This window comes from Apodemus sylvaticus, chromosome 1, assembly GCF_947179515.1.
Source record: "Apodemus sylvaticus chromosome 1, mApoSyl1.1, whole genome shotgun sequence".
Lineage (NCBI taxonomy): Eukaryota > Metazoa > Chordata > Mammalia > Rodentia > Muridae > Apodemus > Apodemus sylvaticus.
This window is the reverse complement of record NC_067472.1, coordinates 148,708,810-148,735,515: the sequence shown is the minus strand read 5'-3', so window position 1 is coordinate 148,735,515 and position 26,706 is coordinate 148,708,810.

Sequence of the window (26,706 nt, the reverse complement as noted above, 5' to 3'; positions counted from 1 at the left end):
ATTTCAACTGTCAGGAATACCTTATTCAAAGTAAGACAACTTCATACTTACCCACAATATACCACAGAGACATAATCTCTAAAGAGAGAATGCAAATTACATAAAAAGTGTAGGCCTGTAAGTATCCACTAGTACAAGCCCACAATGAAAATTAATGTGTCCAATTATTTCTTTTACAATATGCCATACCAAGATGGAGATCATCAGGACAAGACGTGTTACTTTCCAAAAAGGGGTCATGGCTCCTCTGAAATATTAGTTTGCAACAAAATGAATTAGCTAGAGAATCTAGAAAATTAAAACTAACAATATAAACAATGGTTGAATTTGGTGAATATCTTTTGCCATTAATGGGAACATGCTACCAGTATCACTGACTCAAGAGTACTTGTTTTTTTGTTATGATAGGATCTGTGTCTTTTAGATACATCTGGACTTTTCAGAGACTTCAAGATGGAATGTTGAGGACATTAGATGCCATAGTTGTTCCCAGAATGTCGGATCTAAGGATGTGAAAATGTCAAAAACTCCCTAGTCTCTACCACAAGCTAAACATTGATTCTTATACCTGATTTGCAGAAGACACAACCCTGCATGACTGAGGCAAAGAAAGAACAACAAGAAGAAAATGGTAACTGATTTTTTTTTTTGGTATCTGAATTTTTACATATGGTGATAGTCCTTGTACAGGAACTAAGAACAAGGAAACGAGGAATTTGAGCATGGAAGCTCTGAAACAAACATGCACTTTCATATATATACTTATATATTGATATTTTCTACATTTATATTGCAAATGTTATCCCCTTTCTTCTTTTCACCTCTGCAAACCCCTTATGCCATCCCCATTCCACCTGCCCACTCCTGCTTGCCTGTCCTGGCATTCCCCTACACTAGGGCTTGAGCCTTCACAGGTCCAAGGGCCTCTCATCTCACTGATGTTCTTCAAGGACATCCTCTGGCTATACATGCAGCTGGGGCCATGGGTCCCTCCACGCGTGTTCTTTGGTTGGTGATTAAGGTACTGAGAGCTTGGGCGAGGGGATAGTACTAGCTGGTCCATATTGTTGTTCCTTCTATGGGTATGCAAACCAGTATCTAAAATTTGGTATTTATTCCTCCAGAGCTTCTTATGATCTGTCAATTGTATCTTGTGTTTTCAGAGATTCTGGGCAAATATCCACTCATTAGTGTGTGCATACCATGTGTGTTCATTAGTGATTGGACTAATTCCTCACTAAGGCTGATATTTTCTAGATCTATCCATTTGCCTAAGAATATCATGAATTCATTGTCTTTAATAGCTGATTAGTACTCCATTGAGTACATGCACCAAATTTTCTGTATCCATTCCTCTGTTGAAGGATATCTGGGTTCTTTCTACCTTCTGGCTATTATAAATTGATTATACCTAGGACCAGATAAGTCCTGGAACATATAGAGCAGTCTGATTGATCAAATGCCCACTGGCAGACAAATTTAGCTGATTCTTTCTGATTAATGGAGTTTGTGCATTCAAATAGAGAATGGAATCAGATGCAATCTGTAGAGAAATCCCATAACTAGGCTTCGCTATCAAAGCCAGCTGTAAGCTTGGAGATCTCCTTCAGTTCTACTGATTTATTTCTTACCCTCTTCTCCCTAGTGTTTCTGAGTGAAGCAAAAATATTAAATGTATACTGCAATAAAAAATACTTTACCTTCTCTCTACAGTGACTAACAGAAAAATAAGTTATTTCATAATTCTGGTCCCTTCTGCCTTGATCCAAGCAATGTATCAGGGATTCTCTGTAATTTCTTTCAGCCTAGAGATTGTGACCATTAATTTGCAATTACTTTTTTCTCCTGCCTAATTGGGATGTGCCTCTGTCTGCTTCTCCAATTACTTCATTTGACTGCTCTCATTATAACATTTTATAGTATAATTTCTTACAATAATGTATCCTCAAAGAGGTATGGGAATACTAAGTCCAATATTTGTCTCCTAGCCTGCTCCACCTGTACTCATTTTTCATGTATCACTGGAGTATTTCATGAATTTGAACAATATTAAGTGGATTCAGTGCTGAAGAAATATATATATATATATATATATATATATATATATATATATATATATATATATATATATATGTACTGGATATTCCCAACAAAAGATAGTATCTGTGGAACATTTAATGTGTGGTTGTAAAGAAGCCACTACATTTTCTTTTTTTTTAATATTTTTATTTTCTATATTCTTTGTTTAAATTCCAAATGATTTCCCCTTTCCCGCATCCCCCCTCCCCATATGTCCCATAAACCTCCTTCTCTCCATCCCTTCTCCAATCACCTCCCTCCTTTTTCTCTGTCCTTATATTCCCCTCCAATGTTAGATCAATACTTTCCTGGATCAGGACCCTCTCCATACTTCTTCATGGGAGTCATTTGTTATGCGATTTGTGCGTTGGGTATTCAGGGCTTCTGGGCTAATTAATATCCACTTATAAGAGATTGCATTCCATGTGTATTCTTTTGTGATTGGGTTACCTCACTTAGGATGATATTTTCCAGTTCAAATCATTTGCCTAAAAAATTTGTGAATTCATTGTTTCTAATTGCTAAGTAGTATTTCATTGTGTAAATATACCACATTTTCTGTATCCATTCCTCCTTTGAGGGGCATCTGGGTTCTTTCCAGCTTCTGGCTATTATAAATAAGGCTGCTATGAACATAATGGAGCATGTGTCTTTATTGCATGCCGGGGAATCCTTTGGGTATATGCCCAGGAGAGGTATAGCAGGGTCCTCCGGAAGTGCCATGTCCAGTTTTCTGAGGAACCTCCAGACTGATTTACAAAGTGGTTGTACCATCTTACAGCCCCACCAGCATTGGAGGAGTGTTCCTCTTTCTCCACATCTTCGCCAACACCTGCTGTCTCCTGACCTTAGCCATTCTGACTGGTGTAAGGTGAAATCTCAGGGTTGTTTTAATCTGCATTTCCCTAATGACTAATGATGTTGAGCACTTCTTAAGGTGCTTCTCGGCCATTCGAATTTCTTCAGGTGAAAATTCTTTGTTTAGATCTGTACCCCATTTTTAATAGGGTTATTTGGTTCCCTGGGGTCTAACTTCTTGAGTTCTTTGTATATATTGGATATTAGCCCTCTATCAGATGTAGGGTTGGTGAATATCCTTTCCCAATTTGATGGTTGCCGTTTTGGCCTTTTAACAGTGTCCTTTGCCTTAGAGAAACATTGTAATTTTTGAGGTCCCATTTGTCAATTCTTGATCTTAGAGCATAAGCTATTGGTGATCTGTTCAGAAAATTTTCCCCCGTGCCCATGTCCTCAAGGGTCTTCCCCAGTTTCTTTTCTATTAGTTTCAGTGTGTCTGGTTTTACATGGAGGTCCTTGATCCACTTGGAGTGAAGTTTAGTACTTGGAGATAAGAATGGATCAATTTGCATTCTTCTGCATGCTGACCTCCAATTGATCCAGCACCATTTGTTGAAAAGGCTATCTTTTCTCCAGTGGAGTACTATTCAGCCATTAGAAACAATGAATTCATGAAATTCTTAAACAAATGGATGGAGCTCGAGAACATCATACTAAGTGAGGTAACCCAGTCTCAAAAGATCAATCATGGTATGCACTCACTGATAAGTGGATATTAGCCTAGAAACTTTGAATACCCAGGACATAATCCACAAATTAAATGATGTCCAAAAAGAAATGGAGGAGTGGGCCCTGGTTCTGGAAAGACTCAGTGCAAGAGTATAGGGGAATTCCAGAACAGGGAAGTGGGAAGGGGTAGATGGAATAATAGGGGGATGGAAGAGGGTTTATGGGACTTGCGGGGAGTGGGGACCCAGAAAAGGGGAAATCATTTGCAATGTAAATAAAAATAAATAAATAAATTAAAAAAAGAAAAGATATGGAGAGAATGGACAGCCTTGTCTAGTCCCTGATTTTAGTGGGATTGCTTCAAGTTTCTCTCCATTTAGTTTGATATTAGCTACCTGTTTGCTGTATATTGCTTTAACGATGTTTATGTATGGGCCTTGAATTCCTGTTCTTTCCAACACTTTTAGCATGAAAGGATGCTGGATTTTGTCAAAAGCTTTTTCTGCATCCAATGAGATGATCATTTTTTTTTCTTTGAGTTTGTTTATGTAGTGGATAGCATTGGTGGATTTCCTTATATTGAACCATCCCTGCATCCCTGGGATGAAGTCTACTTGATCGTGGTGGATGATCGTTTTGATGTGTTCTTGGATTCGGTTGGCAAGAATTTTATTAAGTATTTTTGCATCATTATTCTTAAGAGAAATTGGCCTGAAGTTCTCTTTCTTTGTTGGATCTTTGTGTGGTTTTGGTATCAGCGTAATTGTGATGAAGCCACCACATTTTCTAACATATATGCAGTTGTAAGGTGTTTACTAATTACTAAGACATAAAGTTTTAAAAATGCACATGATATACCACAGAGATACGATCTGTAAAAACAGAATCCAAATAACATGAAAAACAAAGGTCTCAAAATATCCATTACAACAAGGTCACAATGAAAATTACTGATTCCATTACTTTCTTTACAGAATGTAGTACCAAAGTAGAGATCAATAAAAAAATATTTATTTTGAACATGCTAGAAAATCTACTAAATTAAAACAATAATAATATGTAAACAGTGGTTGTATTGATGGATGTCTTTTGCCATTAAAGAAAACAGGCTTCCAGTATCACTATCCCAAGAGTGCTTGGTTTCTTCTGATGCAAGGAAATGTCCCTGGATTTTTTTCAGAGGCTCCATGGTTGTCGGTTGAGAACATTTGCTGCCAAAGCAGTTCTCAAAGTGGCTGATTGTTGAACGTAAAAATCAGAAATTACTTAGCATCTGTCAAAAGCTGAATCTTGAATCTTGCATCTTCCTTGCAGAAGACACAGTCCACCATGACTGGGGAAAGGAGTGGAAACCAAAATCTGATACCTAGATTTCACATTTGGTAACATTTACTGTAAAGGAACTAGAAGCCAAGAGGTCCGAGAATTCAGGATCTAAAACAAACAAGCACTCTTTGCAGATTTCCACTGGCTGTCTCCTGCCAGTTACTGAAGGACACTTCCTTCTTTTTAGCACCATGCTGTCAGCCTTTGTTTATATCCAGGACCAGATAAGTTCTAGAATATAGACTGAAGCCTGAATAATCATATCCCTCACTGCAGACAAGCTTATTTACTCTCCTTCCTTCTCATTGCTGGGCGTGTGTATTCAAGCAAAGAATGGAATCAGAACAAATAAGGTCTCTTATCTAGGCATGGACATTCAGGCCTCTGGTAACCTTGGAGATACCCATCAGTGCTGCTGATTCATCAATCACTCCCCCTCCCAGGGTTCTATTATGGAAGCAAAATATTAATAGTAGATGGAAGGAAAAATATTTTTACCTTTTCTCTACACAGACCACCAGAAAAACAAATCAGTGGAATACAGGGTATATGCCTAATTCTGTACTATTCTGCCTAGATCCAAGCGATTTGCCAGAGAAGCATTGTTTTCTTTTAAAATGACTGACTGTGACTCTTGCAATTTTTGCTGCCCACTGACTAAGTGCAATGTTCCCGCATAGCTACCACAATTTTTCTTTTGTATGCTCTGAGTACAGCTTTTCCTAGTACAATAACTGCTAATAATGTATCTTCATATGAGTGATGAAATACTAAATGCAATATCCTGTCCATACACTCCACAAGAACTTAGTTTGCCTGTGTCACTGGACGGTCTCCTTAATATGCACAATACTAAATGGAACAAAGTGTTGAAAAAGATGTTTATATGCTGTAGATTTTCCCTAAAACACATGGTGTGTGGAAAAAAATTAACATGTGCTTGTAAACAGGATACAACATTTGCTAACAAATAAAAAGTATGATGTGTTTACTACTGTCAGGAGGATCTGAATCTAACTTATACAGTTTCATCTATTTCTAGAATATAACACAGAGACCTGATCTACAAAGACAGAATGCAAAAAGAAGTGGAAAAACATTGGCCTCTAGGTATCCACTAGTACAAGTCCACACTGAAAATTAACTTGTCCATTTATTTTTTATACAGTATGGAATACCAAAGTGCAGAATTTCATGACACAATGTACTGATTTCTCTGAAGGGCTCACAGTTGCCGTGAACAGATAGATAGCAATGAAATGACATAGAAGAACAAATGTTCCAGAGATTCTAGAATATTAAATCTAAAATAACACTATAAACAAGGGTTGGATTGTTGAATGTCTTTTGCCATTAATGGTAACACACAGCCAGCATCATGATCCAAGAGTGGTTGGTTTCTAGGTATGGTAGTATCTGTGTCTGTTAGATATCTCAAGATGTTTTAGAGATTCCATAGTGGTATGTTGAGGACATTTACTGCCACAGTATTTCTCACAGTGTCTGAACCAAGATTTTGAAAATGTCAGATTTTCCCTAGTCTCTGTCACAAGTCTTTTTTATACAGTATGGAATACCAAAGTGCAGAATTTCATGACACAATGTACTGATTTCTCTGAAGAGCTCACGGTTACCCTGAACAGATAGATAGCAATGAAATGACATGGAAGAACAAATGTTCCAGAGATTGTAGTATATTAAACCTAAAATGACACTATAAACAAGGGTTGAATTGTTCAATGTCTTTTGCCATTAATGGTAACACACAGCCAACATCATGACCCAAGAGTGGTTGGTTTCTAGGTATGGTAGTATCTGTGTCTGTTAGATATCTCAAGATGTTTTAGAGATTCCATAGTGGTATGTTGAGGGCATTTACTGCCACATTATTTCTCACAGTGTCTGAAACAACATTTTGAAAATGTCAGAATTTCCCTAGTCTCTGTCACAAATTGAAGCTTGAAACTTATATCTTCTTGGCAGAAGTCCTAGATAAGTCCTGAGATATAACCAGCAGCCTGACTGATCAAATCCTTACCTGCAGACAAATTTATTTGTTCTTCTTTCCTCTGATTTTGCATTCAAATAATGAACAAATCAGAGCCAATCAGGCAAATAATCTCACATCTATGTATAGACATCAAGGCCTACTGAAATCTTCATGATTTCCATCAGATCTGCTGATTCATACCTCATACCCTCCTCCCTAGATTCCCTTAAGAAATTAGAAAAATCGAAAGTGGATGGCAGCAAAACTTGTTTTTACCTTCTTGTCTCTACACTGATTAATAGAAAAACAGGTCAGTCAAATATTGGCCCTGTTCATAAATCTGGCTTCCCTGTCTAGTTTTAAGCTGTTTGCCATAGATGCTTGGTTTCTTTTGGAGCCCAGTGATTGTGACTTTTATCTTGCAATTTTGCTGCCTATAGACAAATTATGATGTGCTTTTGTCTCCTTTTCAATTTCAATTGAACTATATTCTATTCATAGTCTTTCCTAGAAAATAATGAATAATCCTGTATGCTTAAAAAGATGTTGCATGGAGGTCAGCATGCAGAAGAATGCAAATCAATCCATTCTTATCTCCTTGTACTAAACTCAACTCCACATAAAACCTGACACACTGAAACTAATAGAAAAGAAACTGGGGAAGACCCTTGAGAACATGGGCACAGGGGAAAAGTTCCTGAACAGAACACCAATAGCTTATGCTCTAAGATCAAGAATTGACAAATGGGACCTCATAAAATTACAAAATTTCTGTAAGGCAAAGGACACTGTCAAATGGATGAAACGTCAACCAACAGATTGGGAAAGGATCTTCATCAACCCTAAATCTGACAGAGGGATAATATCTAATATATACAGAGAACTCAAGAAGGTAGAAACTAGAGAACCAAATAACCCCATTAAAAACTGGGGTACCGAACTAAACAAAGATTTTTCACATGAAGAACTTCGGAGGGCTGAGAAACACCTTAAGAAATTTTCCACATCATTAATCACTAGGGAAATGCAAATCAAAACAACCTGAGATTTCACCTCACACCAGTCAGAATGGCTAATTTCAAAAACTCAGAAAACAGCAGGTGCTGGCGAGGATGTGGAGAAAGAGGAAAACTCCTCCACTGCTGGTGGGATTGTAAGATGGTGCAACCACTTTGGAAATCAGTGTGGCGGCTCCTCAGAAAACTGGGCATGGCCCTTCCGGAGGAACCTGCTATACCACTCCTGGGCATATACCCAGAGGATTCCCCAGCATGTTATAAGGACACATGTTCCACTATGTTCATAGCAGCCCTATTTATAGTAGCCAGAAACTGGAAACAACCCAGGTGTCCCTCAACAGAGGAATGGATACAAAAAATGTGGTATAATCACACAATGGAGTACTATTCAGCCATTAGAAACAATGAATTCATGAAATTCGTAGACAAATGGATGGAGCTGGAGAACATTATACTAAGTGAGGTAACCCAGTCTCAAAAGATCAGTCATAATATGCACTCACTGACAAGTGAATAATAACCTAGAAACTTGGAATACCCAAGAAATAATCCACATATTAAATGATGTCCAAAAAGAATAGAGAAGTGGACCCTGGTTCTGGAAAGACTCAGTGCAACAGTATAGGGGAATACTAGAACAGGGAAGTGGGAAGAAGTTGATGGAGGAACAGGGGGAGGGAGGAGGGCTTATGGGACTTGCGGGGAGTGGGTACCCAGAAAAGAGGGAAGTCATTTGAAATGTAAATAAAGAATACATCGAGTAAAAAAAAGAAAAGAAAAAAAAAAGAAAATAAAAGGTGTTGCAAACTAATTTTAAAATGCTGACCATGCCCTGCTCCAAGTGTACCCAGTTTCCATGAAATTCTGGAATTTCCCATAAATCTTTACAATATTAATTATAATTCAGTATTTAAAACAATGTTCATACACTGTGATCATTGACAAAATATTGTGTATGTAAAATATATAATGTGTGGTTTTAAAGAGGCCATGGCATTTTCTGATGCATATTTAGGCTTAATGTGATTTATCTTGTCAGGAATGTATTAATGAAAGTAATACAGTCTCATAAATATTCAGGATGTATAACAGAGACCAATTCTCTAAAGACAGAGTGAAAATAACATGAATCTTAGGACTCTATGCATCAACAAGTGCAAGGTCACAATGAAAATTATTGTGTCCTTTTCTTCCATTTACATGGTACAATACAGAGTTGGATATGCTTGGAACATGAATTAATTACCATAAAGGACTCAAGACTCTGCCTAGCTGTTAGGTTGCAAAGAGCTGAAATGGAAGAACAAACATGCTAGAAAATATATTAAACTTTAATAAAAAGTAAGAGAATAAACAACGCTTGTATATTTGTCTTTTGTCATTTATGATAACATGCTACAAGCATCACTGTCCTAACACTGCTTGGATTCTGGGTAGGGTATTATTTGTACCTGTTAATTACATGTGAATTTTTTTTAGACTCCAAGGTGGTATGTTGAGGACATTTGCTGCCATAGCAGTTTCCTCAGTGGCTGATCTAACAATATAAAAATGTAAAAATATAAGAGTCTATGTCACAAGCTGAAGCTTGAATCTTATATCTTCTTTAGAGAAGACATCCCTGTATGACTGAAATAAAGAAGTCATACTCCAAAGCAGGTACCCGACTTTCCCATATTGTGACAGTTATAATATAAATCAGGAAGCCATGGAATCAGAGCATGGAGAGTCTGAAATTAAAAAAACACACACACACACACACACACACACACACACACAGTCTTTTCAGCTTTGCACTGGCTCTGCGTCCTGAACATGACACAAGCACTATCCCTTCTCTTTAGCACTTTCAGTCTGGCTTTGGTTATATTCAGGACCAAATAAGTCCTAGAATTCTTTGTATCTATTTAACATTATCCCTTTATTGGATATAGGAATGGTAAATAGCTTTTTCCAATATATTGGTTGTTTTTGTCCTACTGAAAGAGTCCTTTGCCTTGCAGAAGCTTTTCAATTTTATAGGATCCCATTTGTTGATTCTTGATCTTATAGCATAAACCGTTGGTATTCTGTTCAGGAAATTTTCCATGGGCCCCCAACCTATTTCCTGGGATTCATTATGGAAGCAGAAAATAGAAAGTGGATTGCAAGAAAAGCTGTTTTTGCATTCTACTCTCTACACTTACCAACAGAAAAACAAGTCACTGGAACACTGGGGCTATTCTTATTTTCATTTCTTTCAATGTAGATTCATGAGGTTTACTAGAGCTCCTCTGTTTCATTTAGAGCCCTTCTGACTATGGCTATTTTCTTGCAATATTTACTGCCTACTGACTAATTGTGATGTGCCTACATCTCCCTCAAATTCTGTGGTATTCTCTGATTACAGCATTTAGTAGTACAATACTGTTTAATAGTGTGTAATCAAAGAAGTTTAAGAAAAGTAATTGCAAGAGACATCACATAACCTGCTCCACCTGCAATAAGTTTGCATGTGACAATGAATTATCTCAAATCTATGGACAATATTTATTGGAATTCAGAATTGAAATGTATGTTTATATACAGTGGATATTCCCAACAATACATAATGTGATTGAAAATATAACTTGTACTTACAAAAACGCCAGAATATTTTCTGATTCATATACAGTTGTATTTTCTTTGCTACTGTAGGAATATCTGAATTAAAGTGATACATTTAATAAATATTGAGATTACAACTCAGAGACCTGCACTATTAAGACAGGATGAAAATAACAGAAAAAAATTAGGTATTTAGGGATCCACTGGTATAAGCTCTCCATGAAATTTTAGTGTCAATTTCTTTTTTACTGTATATAATACCCAGATGGAGATCTTCAGGAGATGGATAGTGTACTAATTTTCTAAAGGACACATGACCCCCCTAAACAGGTAGTTAGTAAAGAACTAACTTGGAAGAACAAACATGGTAGGGATTCTAGTATATTAAACATAAAATAACATTATAAAATGGGTTGAATTGTTGAATGTTGTAACCATTAATGGGATTTGATGCCTGATGCATTACAGCCACAAGAGTGATTAGTATCTGGGTATGGTATAATTTATATCTCTTTGTTTGCTACATCAAAATATTTTTAGAGATTCTAAAGTTGAATGTTGCATACATTGTTGCCACTATATTTCTCATATGCTCTCACAACATTTCTCATGTCTGGTTGTGAAAATGCCATAAATTATCTGGTGTCTGTCACAAGTGTAAACTTGAATGTATATCACCCTTGCAGAAGATATATCCTAGCATGTCTGAAGCAAGGAATCAACACCAAATCCTGATATCAGAATTTCACATGTGGTAACATTCCCTGAACATGAAGTAGGAGCACACATGGCAGAACATGCAGACTTTGAAACAAACATGCCCTGTTCTTGAAGCTTTTCACTGGCTTTTACTTCTGTCAGTTACAGAAGCAATTTTCCAATTCTTTAGTATCATATAGCTGCGCTTTTGTTATACCCAGGATCAGATAAGTCCTGGGATATACTCAGAAGTCTGATTGAGCAAATCATTTCTAGCAGACAAATTTGTTTGCTCTCCTTGCTTCTGATTGATGGAGAATGTGCATTAAAATAGAGAATGGAATCAGATCCTGTCAGGAGAGAGCTCTCACATCTAAGCATGGTCATGAAATCCATCTGTAACCTTGGAGATCTCCAGCAGTGCTGCTAATTCATACTGCACACCCTCTTCAATGGTTTCCCTGAATTAGGCAGAAAAATGGATAGTGGAAAAAGCACTTTTAATATTTTATCTCTACACAAACCTAAAGGAAGTCAACTTAGTGTAAACTTAAAGATGTTGTAAACTTAAAGATGGTTGCTTCTGCCTAGATTTTTGCTAATTGACATAGTTACTCTTACTTCTTACTTCTTTTGGAGCGTTTCTGACTGTGACTATTATCTTAAAATTTTTGTGCTTGATGAACAATTGTAATGTGCCTACATCTACCTCAACAATTGCTTCTGTTGTATGTTCTGATTTCAGCCTTTCCTAGTACAGTTAGTAATGTATCCTCAAAGATGTATTGTAAATATTAATGTATTAAATATTCTACCCCTACCTTGCCTGACAACTACTCAGATTGCATGAAACTGTGGACTGTCTCAAAAATTTGAACAATATGAAGTGCAATTCAGTGTTGAAAACAACGTTCATGTGCTACGACTATTCAGAACAAAACATGGTGTGTAGGAACATATAATGTTTGGTTTTAAAGAAGCCATGGTATTTTCTGATGCATAAGCAGTCTTAATGTGATTTCTACTGTCAGGCATGTATTAAAAATAATACAGTATCATAAATATGACAGAGACCTGATCACAAAACACAGAAGGAAAATTACATGAAATAATGGGACTCTATGGATCCACAAGAACAAGATCAAAATAAAAATTACTACGTCCATTTATTTATTTATATAGTGTAATACCAAGTTTGAGATGATCTTGAGTGATACATTCATTTCCCTAATGTGATCATACTGCTGCTGAACTGTTAGGTACTAAAAATTGACCTGGAAGATAAAAGGATACAATTCTATTAAGCTACAAGTACAATAACAGAATAAACAATAGTTGTATTGTTGAATGTCCTTTACCATTAGTGGTTACATGCTACCAGCATCACTGTCCCTAGACTGTGTGGACTGTGAATATGGTAGCATCTATGCCAGTTAGTTTCATCTGATTTTACTTAGAGTGAAATGTTGCATGTTGAGGACATTTTCAGCCATAGAAGTTAACACAGTGCCTGATCTAAGGATATACAAATGCCAGAAAATTTCTAGTCTCTGTCACAAGCTGAAGCTTGAATCTTGATTCTTCTTTGCATATGGAACAACCCTGCATGACTGAGACAAGGAAGTCATACTCCTAAGCACATACATGAATTACCCGTAGGGTAAAAGCTGTATATAAAATATGGAGCTACGTAATCAGAGAATGTAGACTTTTAAGGAAACAAGCAGTCCTCACAGCTTTCCATAGGCTCTCTCTCTTCCTTTTCTTTAGTACCATATAGTAGGGCTTTGGTTAAACCTAGAATCAGATAAGTCCTGGAATATGGATAGCAACCTGACTTACCAAATATTTTCCTGCAGACAATTTATTTGCTCTGCTTGCTTATGTGTGATGGGGGAAAGTACATTAAAATAGATAACAGAATCAGATCTAATCACTAGAGTGATCACATATCTAGGCATGAGCGTCAAAGCCTGTGGTAACCTTGGAGATATCCATCAGAGCTACTTATTAATACCTCACACCCTCCTCACTTTGTTCTCAGAAAGAAGCAGGAAAAGGGAAAGTGGACTACAGAACAAAACACATTTTAACTTCTTCTCTTAACACTGATCAATAGAAAATAAGTCACAAGAACCTTGTAAAGTGTTTTATTTCTGTCTCCTTCTGTCAGGCTTTAAGCTATTTGACAGAGATTCTCTCTTTCTTTTTGAGCCATAATATCTGGGTCTTATATTTTGCCATTTTTACTTCTTTCTGACCAATTGTGATCAGAATTTCTCCTTTTCCAATACAACTGTTATATGCTCTGTGCATATCATTTCCTTGAAAATATGTTTATTTGTGCATCCAAAAAGTGTTGTTTTAGTAATAAGCTTAATACTCTGCCCAAGCCCTAAATCACATGTATAAAATTTGTGTGAAAAGCTGTAGTGTCCCATTAGACTGAACAATATTACATGCAAATCAGTTTTAAACACAAGGTTTTTTTGTGCTGTGATTATTCTCAACAAAACCCAGTATATGTGGAACATTTAATGTGTCTTTCTTTTTTTTTCTAATTGGATATTTCATTTATTTACATTTTAAGCCTTTACAGGTTTCTCCCTCCCCCTGGAAATCTCCTATCCCATCCCATCTCCCACAGTATTTATAAGGATGTTCACCCACCCACCCATCCACCTAATACAATATCCCTAAAATGTCATTCATTACATTGGGGTATTGAGTGATCACACAACTAAGCTCTCACCTCCCATTGATGCCCACGTAGGCCATGCTCTATTACATATAAGACTGGAGCCATGGGTTCCCCCATCTGTACATTTTGGTTGGTGGTATTGTCCCTGTGAGATCTGAGGGTCTGGTTGTTTGATATTATTGTTCTTCCTATGGGGATGCAGACACCTTCCAATTTCTTAACATGTGGTCATGTGTTTAAAAGAGGTCATGTCATCTTCTCACACATATAAAGCTATAATGTGATTTCTCATCTCAGGAATATATTAATCAAATATATTCCTGAGATGCAGAATAATAAATATAAAATATGTATGACAGAGACCTAATCTCTAAAGACAGGATGAATAGAACATGAAATCATAGGACTCCAAATATCCATAAGGACAAGATCACAATAAAAATTAATGTGCCCTTTTCTTCTTTTACATGGTATAATACTATTTTGGAGAGGATAGGGCAAAATATATATTTTCCCTAAACATCTCTTGTCTCTGCTGAGCTTTTATGTGAGCAAAGGACTGACCTAGAAGAAAAACAAGCTAGAAATCTAAAAAAAAAAAAACCTACAGAATAACAAAAGAATAAACAACTGTTGTCTTGTTGAAAGTTTTTGTCCATTACTACTAACATGCTACCAACATCACTGTTCCAAGTCTGTTTATAAAGTTGTAATTAGTTGCCTAATGTCAAGAATATCTGAATCCAAGAAATATATTTAATAGATATCTAGAATACATCACAGAGACCTGAACTCTGAAGACAAAATGAAAATAGTAAGAAAAACTTGGGTCTCTATGCATTCACAATTACAAAGTTCCCATGAAAATTACTGTTCCCATTTCTTTTTTTTTCTGTATGTAACACCAAGGGGGAGATATTTCAGAGATGGAAAATGACTTGAGTTCCCTAAAGGGCTCAGGACTCCCCTGAAGATGTATTTGGAAACAAACTGACATGGAAGACAAAAAAGCATGCTAGAGATTATATTATATTAAAAATAAAATAACACTGTAAACAAGGCTGAAGTGTTCAATGTCTTTTATCAGTAATGGAAACATGCTACTACTATCACTATCCCAAGACTGCTTGGATTCTGGGAACTGTAATTTTTGTTTCTTTAAGTTCCATCTGTGTCTAAGTTCTTAGACACAACCATGTTATGTTGAGGACATTTGAATCTTCTTTGCAGAAGCCATATCCCAGCAAAACTGAGGCAGGAATGGACACCAAAAGCTGCTACCTGCAGTTCTCACGTGGGGATATTCACTGTACAGGCTCTAGTAGTCCTGAAGTCAGGGTAAGGAGGCTATGAAACAAAAAGCACTGTCCTTGCTCCTCTACACTGGCTCCATCTCCTCTCAGTTAAAGAAACAGTCTCTTTTCCCTTTATTACCATCAGTCTCCTTTATAGACATTGATATAAACACCTTTAGTAACCTTGGAGATCTACATCAGTGCTACTGATTCATACTTCACACCCTCCTCCCTGTGTTCCCGGAATGAAGCAGAAAAATCGAAAGTGGATGAGCAGAACAAACTGTTTTCATCTTCTTCTATCTAAACTGCCCAACAGAAAAAAAGTCAGTGGAATCTTGTGGATTGTCCTCTTCTGGTTATTTTTGCCTAGCATTAAGCTATGTGCCAGACATTCTCTGTTTCTTTTTGAGCTCCCAGACTGGGTCTCTTATCTTGCAATTATTGCTCCCTGCTGACCAACTGTGATGTGCCTTTCTATACCAATTCAACTGTTGCATGCTCTGCATATGACCTTTCTTTGAAAATATAATATTTATTTGTGAATGCACAAAGATTTATTTTAATACCAAATTTAATATGCTGACCATTCACTTCTCTATGTGTACCCATTTATTATGACAAGATAGTGTCTCATAAATCTGAACAATATTAAATTCAAGTCAGTGTTGGAAACTATGTTTATAAGCTGTGATTATTCTCACCAAAATATGGTTTATATAGATCTTTAAATATGGGGGATTTTTATAATACTTTTCTCTTTTTAATAGATATTTCCTTTATTTCAAATATTATACCACTTCCACATTTCCCTTCCAAGAAACCTGATGTCCAATACTCAAAACCACAGCTTCTTTGAGGGTGTTCCTCAACTTATACAACCAGCCAATCTGCCTTCTAGCCATGGTATTGTCCTACAGTGGTGCACTGAGATTCTCAGAACCAAAGGTCGGTACCCCCATTCATGCCTGACAAGGCCATACACTGCTACCTAAGACACTATAGTCATGGGTCCCTCTATGTGTATTATCGAAGTGAGGAGTTTAGTCTCTGGGAGCTCTGGAGAGTCTCATTGGTTGATATTGTTTTCATTTCTGTATGGTTGCCAACATCTTTCATTTCTTTAATGTGTGCTTTAACTAGGACATAATCCAGATGAAATGGATGGTTTTCTTGACAGATACCACATACCAAAGTTATATCAAGAGGAGGTAATCTCTTTAAACAGGCCCATATCACACCAAGGAACTAGAAGAATTTTCACCTGAAGAAATTCGGATGGCTGAGAGGCACCTTAAGAAGTGTTCAACATCATTAGTCATTAGGGAAATGCAGATCAAAACAACACTGAGATTTCACCTTACACCAGTCAGAATGGCTAAGGTAAAACACTCAGGAGACAGCAGGTGTTGGCGAGTATGTGGAGAAAGAGGAACACTCCTCCACTGCTGGTGGGGCTGTAAGATGGTACAACCACTGTGGAGGTTCCTCAGAAAACTGGACATGAGACTGCCAGAGGACCCTGATATACCTCTCCTGGGCATATACCCAAAGGATTCCCCGGCATGCAATAAAGACACATGCTCCATTATGTTCATAGCAGCCTTATTTATAATAGCCAGAAACTGGAAAGAACCCAGATGCCCCTCAAAGGAGGAATGGATACAGAAAATGTGGTATATTTACACAATGGAATACTACTCAGCAATTAGAAATAATGAATTCACAAAATTTTTAGGCAAATGGTTTGATCTGGAAAATATCATCCTAAGTGAGGTAATCCAATCACAAAAGAATACACATGGAATGCAATCTCTGATAAGTGGATATTAATTAGCCCAGAATCTCTGAATACCCAAGGCACAAATTGCATAACAAATGACTCCCATGAAGAAGTATGGAGAGGGTCCTGGTCCTGGAAAGTATTGATCTAGCAAGGGAAGGGAATATAAGGACAGAGAAAAAGGAGGGAGGTGATTGGAGAAGGGATGGAGAGAAGAAGGTTTATGGGACATATGGGGAGGGGGGATCCGGGAAAGGGGAAATCATTCAGAATGTAAACAAAGAATATAGAAAATAAAAATATTAAAAAAAGAAGTCATCAGAAACCTTGCAACTAATAAAATCCCAGGGCCAGATGGATTAAATGCAGATTTCACCAGACCTTCAAAGAAAACATGATGCGAATTCTCCTCAAATTAGTCCATAAAATAGAAAGAGAAGGAACATGAATTAATTCATTCTATGAAGCCACAATTACTCTGATACCTAAAACACAAAAGGAGTCAACATAAAAAGAGAACTTCAGACAAATCTCGCTTATGAATATTGATGCAAAAATACTCAATAAAATTCTTGCAAACTTAATTGAAGACCAGACCTAAACTATCAATTAAGTAGGCTCCATCCCAGGGATGTACAGTTGGTTTTATATATGGATATCCATTAATGTAATCCAATATAGAAACAAACTCAAAGAAAAAATTGCATGATCATCTCCTCAAATGCAGAAAAGCATCTGACAAAATATGTTGTATGTGGAAACTTAATGCATTTTTTCTATTTTTTTTAATTTATTGGATAGTTTCTTTATTTATTTTTCAAATTTTACCCCCTTTCCATGTTTCCACCCCCAAAATCCCTTCTGCAAGCCCAGTGTCCTCTGCTTGTATAAGATAAACTTGCAGTATAGCAATCAGCCTGACTGGTCAAATCTCCTTAAGAAGAAAAAGTTATTTGCTCTCTTGCTTCTGATAGATGGAGAAAGTGCATTCAAATAGAGAATGGAGTCATATCCAATGAGAAGGGAGATCTCAAATCTGAGCACAGGCATCAAATGATACAGCACATTTGGAGATCTCCATCAGTGGTGGTGATTTATTTATTGTCACCCTCATACCTGAATTTCCATAGAGAAGCAGACATATGCAAAGTGAATGGCAGGAAAAGCTGTTTTAAAATTTTTCTTAGTAACTTAAAGAAGAAAATAATGTCAGTATAACCATGGTATTGTTCCAATTTCTGGCTCCTTCTACCCACATCCAAGCAGTTTGACAGAGTACTTCTGTTTCATTTTGAGCCTTTCTGATTGAGACTATTATACCAAAATTTTTGCTCCCTGCTGACTTATAATTATGTGCCTGCATCTTCCTCCAATTCTGTAGTTTGGTTTGAATATACCTTTCCTAGTACAATAATTTTTAATATTGTATTATCAATATTAGGAATATTATTTGGGAATACTAAACGCAATATTCTTTTCACATTCTGCTCAAAAGTACTCTGTTTTCATGTCACTCTAGTGTGTCTAATGAACATGAACTATATTTATTGGAAATCAGAATTGAAAACAATATTTATGTACTGTGGGTATTTGCAACAATACATAGTGAGTAGGGAAATTTAATGCATGTTTGTAAAGAGGCCAGAAGTATTTCTGATGAACCTAGAGTTGTAATTTGTTTACTATTGTCATGAATATCAGAACCCAAATAATATATTTAATAACCATCCAGGATATAGCACAGAGACTTAAACTCTGAATACAGAATAAAAATGACAAGAATAACTTAGGTCTCAGGGGATTTATGGGTACAAGGTCTGTATGAAAATTATTTTTACTTTTTCTATTTTAAACTGTATTAAAGTCTAGAGGGAGACCTTCTGGTGGTGGGTAATATGTTGAGGAAATCAGAGAATGGATCTCTGAAAAAAGCAACCACTCTCCTTTCAGCTCTCCACCGTCTCCATCTCCTGTCAGTTAGAGAAGAAGTCTTCTTTTCCTTTAGTACCGTACAGTCTCATTTCTAGACACTGATATCAATCCCTGTGGTAAATTTGAAGATCTCTATCAGTGCTGCTGATTTATATATCACACGTTCCTTCTGAGGCTGATGGCATGTGTACCTTAATGTTTACTCATAGGTTGGTTGTTTAGTCACTAGGAGCTCTGGGGGGTCTGGATGGTTGATATTGTTGCTCTCCCTATGGGGTTGCAAACCCCTTTCCATCTTTCCATTCCTTAATTTGTAGATTTAACAAAATTATGGCTTCAGCTGACACATATAAAACTATAATATGATTTCTACTGTTATTTATGCATTAGTCAAAGTAATGCAGGATAATACCTATCCCAGATATATGACAGAGACCTGATCTCTAAAGACAGAATGAATATAACATGATATCCTAGGACTCCATATATCCACAAGTATAAGGTAACAATGAAAATTACTGTACCCATATTTTCCTTTACATGGTATAATACCAAGTTGGAAATCAACTGGACAAGACATATTTTTCCTAAAGTGCTCATGATTGTGCTGAGCTGTAAAATAAGCAAAGGACTGATCTGGAAGAAAAGCAGTCTAGAAAAATCTAGTAAACTACAATAATAATAGAATAAGTAATGGCTATTAATGGTAACATATTACTTGCATCACAGTCTCAAGACTACTTTGCTTCATGTTATAGCAATATCTTTGTCTGTTAGTCCCATCTGATTTTTCTTAGACTCACGGGTGGTATGTTGAGGACATTTGCTCCCATAACACTTCTCACAGAGGCTGATCTAAGGTTATACAAATGTCAGAAAACCTCCCGTGGCAAACACATTATTTTACAGCACAAGGTTTGTCTGCCAGTGTAACTTATTAAACAGACATTATTTTAAATCTTAATCTTTATTAAGTCCAATCTCCAGGCCAAGATTCACACAAAACACCATGCCAATTTAGAAGCATCTTAAAGGCCTGCATTTCCTGAGTTGCGTCATGCCACGTGTATCTATCGTATCTGTCACAGTCTGAAGCTTGGATCTTATATCTTATTTGTAGATGGCACAGACATGCATGACTGAGACAAGGAATTCATACTCCAAAGCAGAGGCCTGAAATTCTGTACAAAATTTGGTGTTAAGTGGTCAGAGCATGGCGACTCCAATATAAAGAAGCACAGTCTTTGCAGCTTTCCAGTAGCTCATTTTCTTGACAGTGACACAAGCTCTCTCCCTTCTCTTTAGCACAATTCAGTTTTACTTTGGATATATCCAGAATCAGATAAACTCTGGAGTATAGTCAGCAGCCTGACAGACAAATCTCTACTTTTAAGATATATTTGTTTGCTCTCCTTGTTTCCAACAGATGGAGAATGTGTATTCAAATAGAGAATACAATCAGATACAAACAAGAGAGATATGTCAAATCTACATATAGATAGCAAATCCTTCAGTAATTTTGGAGATTTCCATCACTGTTGCTGATGTATTTATTGCACCCAACCCCTAATATTTGTGATTACATATGGAAGCAGAAAATAGAAAGTAGATCAAAAGAAAAGTTGTTTTTACATTCTACTCGCTACACTGACCAACAGAAAAAGAAGTCAGTGAAACATTGGGGTGATTCCTATTTTGAGCTCTTTCAATGTAGGTCCATCCACTTTATCAGTTATCACCTGTTTCATTTTGAACCCTTCTGATTGTGACTATTTTCTTGCAATATTTAATGCCTGCTGACTTATTGTGATGTGCCTACATCTCCCTCAAAAATTCTGTGGTATGCTCTGATTACAGCATTTAGTAGTACAATTCTGTTTAATGGTGTGTAATCAAAGAGGTTTAAGAAAAGTAATTGCAAAATACATCACATAACCTGCTTCAACAGTAATCAGTTTGCATGTGACAATAATGTCTCTCAAAACTATGCACCATATTTATTGGAATTCAGAATTGAAAGGAATGATTATATACTGTTCATATTCCCAACAACGCATAGTGTGATTTAAAATATAATGGGTACTAATAAAAACTCCAGAATATTTTCTGATGCATATATAGTTGTATTTTCTTTGCTCCTGTAGGAATATCTGATTTAAAGTGATACAGTTAATAAATATTCACTTTACAACTCAGACACCTGAACTCTTAAGGCAGAATGAAATTAACAGGAAAAACTAAGGTCTTTAGGATTCCACTGGTATAAGTTTGCCATGAAAATTTTACTGTCAATTTCATTTTTACACTGTATACAATACCAAGGTTTAGATTTTCCTTGAGATGGATGTTGTATTATTTTTTTCTAAAAGTCTCATGGCACCTCTAAACATGTAGTTATTATCGAACTGACTTAGAAGAACAAACGTAGGGATTCTAGTATATTGAACAAAAAGTAACACTATAAAATTGGCTTGATTGTTGAATATATTTTAACATTAATGGTAATATGGTGCCTGATAGATCACAGTTACAAGGGTGATTAGTATCTGGGTATGGGAGATTTTGCATATCTTAATTTGTTACACCAAGATTGTTTCTGAGATTTCATTGTTGTATGTTGCATACATTGTAGCTACAATATTTGTCACATGCTCCCACACATTTCTCACATTGTCTGACTTAAGGTTATGAAAATGTCATAAATTCCCTAGTGTCTGTAACAAGTTTAAGCTTGAATCTTTTATCATCCTTGTAGAAAAAATATTCCACCATTACTGCGGCAATGAATGGATACCAAACGCTGACAACTGAATTACAGATGTGATGGCAATATCTGTACAGGAAACTGGAGCACACCTCACAGAGCAAGCAGACTCTAAAAAACATGTCCTGTCCTTTCAGCTTTCCACTGCCTCTGTCTTCTGTCAGTTACAGAAGCACTTTTCCTTTTCTTTAGGGTCATACAGTTTGGCTTTGATTATATCCAGGACCACCGAAGTCGTGGGAAATACCCAGAAGACTGACTGAGCAAATCTTTCCCTGCAGACAAATTTATTTCATCCCCTTTCTTCCGATTGATGGAGGATGTGTATTCAAATAGAGAATGGAATAAAATCCAATGAGGACAGCTCTTTCATATGTAGACCCAGGTATCAAATCCTGTTCTAACCATGCAAAACTCCATCAGGGCTGCTTATTCATACCTCACAATCTCCTTCATTGTTTTCCTGAATGAAGTAGAAGAATTGTTAGAGGATGGTGGAAAAAAAACAGGTTTTATATTCTTATCTCTAAACAAACCAAGATAAATGCAAGATGGTGGAACCTTAAGAAATACAAGTTGGTGGAAGCTTAAAAATGTTCCTTTTTTGTCTGCTTCTGCCAAGATTTTTGCTATTTGCCAGAGTTACTTTGCTTCCTTTTGTGTGTTTCTGACTGTGACTACTAGCTTAAAATTTTGCTGCCTGCTAAACAATTGTGTTGTGCCTGCATCTACCTCACAAATTGCTTCTGTTGTATGTTCTGATTATAGCCTTTCCTTTTACAATAATGTTAATAGTGCATCCTCAAAGAGGTATTGTAGTACTAGTTCAATATTCTGACCCTACTGTGCACCACAAATACTTTGCATGAAACCCAGGAGTTTCTCAAAAATTAGAACAGTATTACATGCAATTCAGTGTGGAAAACAATGTTCATGTGCTGTGACTATTCAAAACAAAATATGGTGTGTAGAAACATATAATGTGTGGTTTAAAAGAGGCCATGGCATTTTTCTGATGCATAAACAGTCATAATGTGATTTCTACGACTAAACACAGAAGGAAACTTACATGAAATAATGGGACTCTATGGACCCACAAAAACAAGACCAAGATAACACTTACTATGCCCATTTCTTAATTGCATGGTATAATACTAAATTAGAGATGACCTGGACAGGATATATTCATTTCGCTTAAGTTCCCTTGATCCTGTTGAGCTGTTAGGTACTAAAAATTAACGTGGAAGAAAAAAGTCCACAAAAGTCTATTAAACTACGAGAACAATAACAGAATAAACAATAGTTGTAGTGTTGAATGACTTTTTCCAATAGTTGTAACATGCTACCAGCATCACTTTCCCTAGACTGTGAAAACTGTGAGTATGGTAGCATCTATATCAGTTAGTTTCATCTGATTTTACTTGGAGTGAAAGGTGGTATGTTGACATTTACAACTAAAGAAGTACTCAAAGTGCCTGATCTAAGAATATACATATGTCAGAAAATTTTTAGTCTCTATCACAAGCTGGAACTTGAATCTTGATTCTTTTTTGCAGATGTCACAGCCCTGCATGACTGAGCAAAAGAAGTCACACTCCAAAGCAGGTACCTGATACCTGAATTGCCCATAGAGTAAAAACAGCTATATAAAACATGGAGGTACTTTATCAGAGAATGTAGACTCTGAAAGAAAGAAGCAGAGTTCTCAGCACTTTCCACTAGCTCTGTCTGATGACAGTGACACAAAAAAACTTCTTTTTCTTTCATAACATACATGGAGTCTCAAGTTATACCCAGAAACAGATAAGTCCAGGAATATGAATAGCAACCTGACTTACCAAATGTTTTCATTCAGACAATTTATTTGATTTGTTTGCTTCTGACTGATAGAAAATATACACTAAAATAAGGAATAAAATCAGATCCAATCAATAGGGAGATCTCATATCTAGGCATGGACATCAAAGCCTTTGGTAATCTTAGAGTCATAAAACCTTAGACGTATAAAAATATCAGAAAGTACCTAGTCTCTATCATAAGGTAAAGCTCGAGTATTGTATCTTCTTTGCAGAAAACGTACCCCAGCACAACTGAGGAAGGAATGGACTCCAAAACTGCTACCTGAATTCCACATGTGGTGTCATTCCCTTTACAAGATCTAGTAGTCAAGGAATTAGAGCAAGGAGGCTATGAAACAAACAAGCACTGCCCTTGCAGCTCTCCACTGGCTCCACCTCCTGTTAGTTATAGAAGCAATCTATCTTTTCTTTACTACCATATAGTCTCATATCTAGACATTAATATCAACACCTTTGGTAACCTTGGAGATCTCCATCAGAGCTCCTGATTCATACCTCCTACCTGTATTCCCGTAATGAAGCAGAAAAATTGAAAGTGGATGGGCAGATAAAAATGTTTTTATCTTCTTCTATATGAAAAAAATATGTTCTTCTTCTCAACAGAAAAATAAGTCATCTACCAGACCTTCAAAGAGAACCTGATACCAATTGTCCTCAAATTATTCCATAAAACTGAAAGAGAAGGAACACTAAATAACCCATTCTATGAAGTCACAATTACTCTGATAACTAAATTACACAAGGGGAAGGAGGACGTAAGTGAGGGTGTCATGGTTCCTCTGAGAAAAGGAGCATAATATTCACAGGAGCAATAAGGGAGGCATTGTGTGGAGCAGAGTCTGAAGTAAATGTCACCCAGTGATTGCCCTTCCTGGGTATTAATCATATAAACACTCACCAAACTCTGATACAGCAACAAAAAGCATGTACCAAAAGAAGCATGCCATGACTGTCTCCAGAGGGCTCCTACCAGATCCTTACAAATACAGAGGCAGAAACTAGCAACCAACTATTGGACTGGGCTTGGGGTCCCCAATAGAGGATCTGGAGGGTGGTCTGGAGTAGCTGAAGGGGTTTATAGCCCCATGGGAAGAAAAATGACTTCAGACACCCAGATACCCCAAGACTCTCAGGGACTACTATCAACCAAGGGGTACACATCCAAAAATGTGGCAGAGGAATGCCTTGTTGGGCATCAGTGGAAGGAGTGGTCTTTGGTCAGGTAAAGGCTCAATAGAGTCCCCAACAAAGGGAAACGAATGTGGAGGGTTGGGGTGTTGGGGGGAGGTGGGAGTGTGTCGCATAGAGGGTCATATACATGAAGGCAGGGGGTGGGAGGAGGGGTAGGGAATCTTTGTGGAGGGGGGCTTTTGGGAGAGGGAAAATTGGGAAAGGTTTTACCATTGGCAATGTAAATGAAGATGCTCAATAAAAAAACAAAAAACTAAAATTAGAACTTCAGACAAATCTCACTTATGAATATCAATGCAAGTATACTCAATAAACTTCTTGCACTCTGAATCCAAGAACACATCAAAACCATCAACACAGTAGGCTTCATCCCAAGGATGCACAGTTGGTTTTATATATGAAAATCCATTAATGTTTTCCACTGTAGAAACAAACTCAAAGAAAAGTACATATATATGATCTTGTCCTCAAATGAAGAAAAAGCATATGACAAAATGTGGTGTATGTGGAACTTTTAATGCATTTTTCTATTTTTTTTTATTTATTGGATTTTTTTTATATTTCAAATTTTAACACTTTTCCCCCTTTCCACCCCCAAAATCTCCTATATAATCCCTGTTTCCTCTACTTGCATAAACTTGGAGTATAGCCACCAGCCTTATAGTCAAATCACCTCAAACAGACAAAGTTCTTTGCTGTCTCTACTTCTTATAGATGGAGAATGTGCATTTAAATAGAAAAAGGATTCATATCTAATGTGAAGTGAGATCTCATTTCTGAGCATGGGCATCGAATGCTGCAGGATATTTGGAGATCTCCATCAGTGGTGCTGATTCATTTCTTCCCATCCTACTTCCAGGGTTTACTTAAGGAAGCAGAAAAATAGAATGTGGATGGCAAGAAAAGTTGTTTGAAACAATTTTCTTACTACATTAACCAAGAGAAAAATAAGTCAATGTAACCATAGTATTGTTCACATTTTTGGCTCCTTCTACCTACATCCACGCAGTTTGCCAGATTACCTGTTTAATTTCCTTTCTTTCTTTGTTTCTTTCTTTGTTTCTTTCATTCTTTGTTTCTTTGTTTCTTTCTTGGTGTTTTTTTTGTTTTTGTTTTTGTTTTTGGTTTTTTTGTTTTTGTTTTTCAAGACATGGATTCACTATATAGCACTGGCTGTCCTGGAACACACTCTGTAGACCAGGCTGACCTTGAACTCAGAAATCCAACTTCCTCTGCCTCCCAAGTGCTGGGACTACTGGCTTGCTCCACCATGCCCGCCTGATTTTGAGCCTTTCTGAATGAGACTATTATATCAAAATTTCTGGTGTATGCTGTCTTATAATTATGTGCCTGCATCTCCATCTACTTCTGAAGCATTCTCTCAATATAGCCTTTCCTAGTACAATAAGTTTTAATATTGTATCATCAACGGGGATTGGGATTACTAAATACAATATTCTTAACATAGCCTGCTCCACCAGTACTCAGTTTTCATGCCACACTGGTGTGTGCCATGAATATGAAAAATATTTATTGGATTTCAGAATTGAGAACATTGTTTATATACTGTGGATACTTGCAACAATACATAGTATCTAGGAAAATTTAATTTATGCTTGTAAAGAAGCCAGAACAATTTCTGATGAAACTCCAGTTTTAATTTGTCTATTATTGTCATGAATATCTGAAACAAAGTAATATATGTAATAAACATCTAGGATACACCACACAGACCTGAACTCTGAAGACAGAATAAAATTGACAGGAAAAATTTGGGTCTCTAAGGATCCACTGGTACAAGGTCCCCATGAATATTACTGTTATGTTTTCTATTTTAATCTATATGAAACACCTAGATGGAGATCTTCTGAAGGTGGACAACATTTTGAAGAAATCAGAACGGATCTCTGAAAAAAGCAACCAAACTCCTTGCAACTCTGTATTTGATACATCTC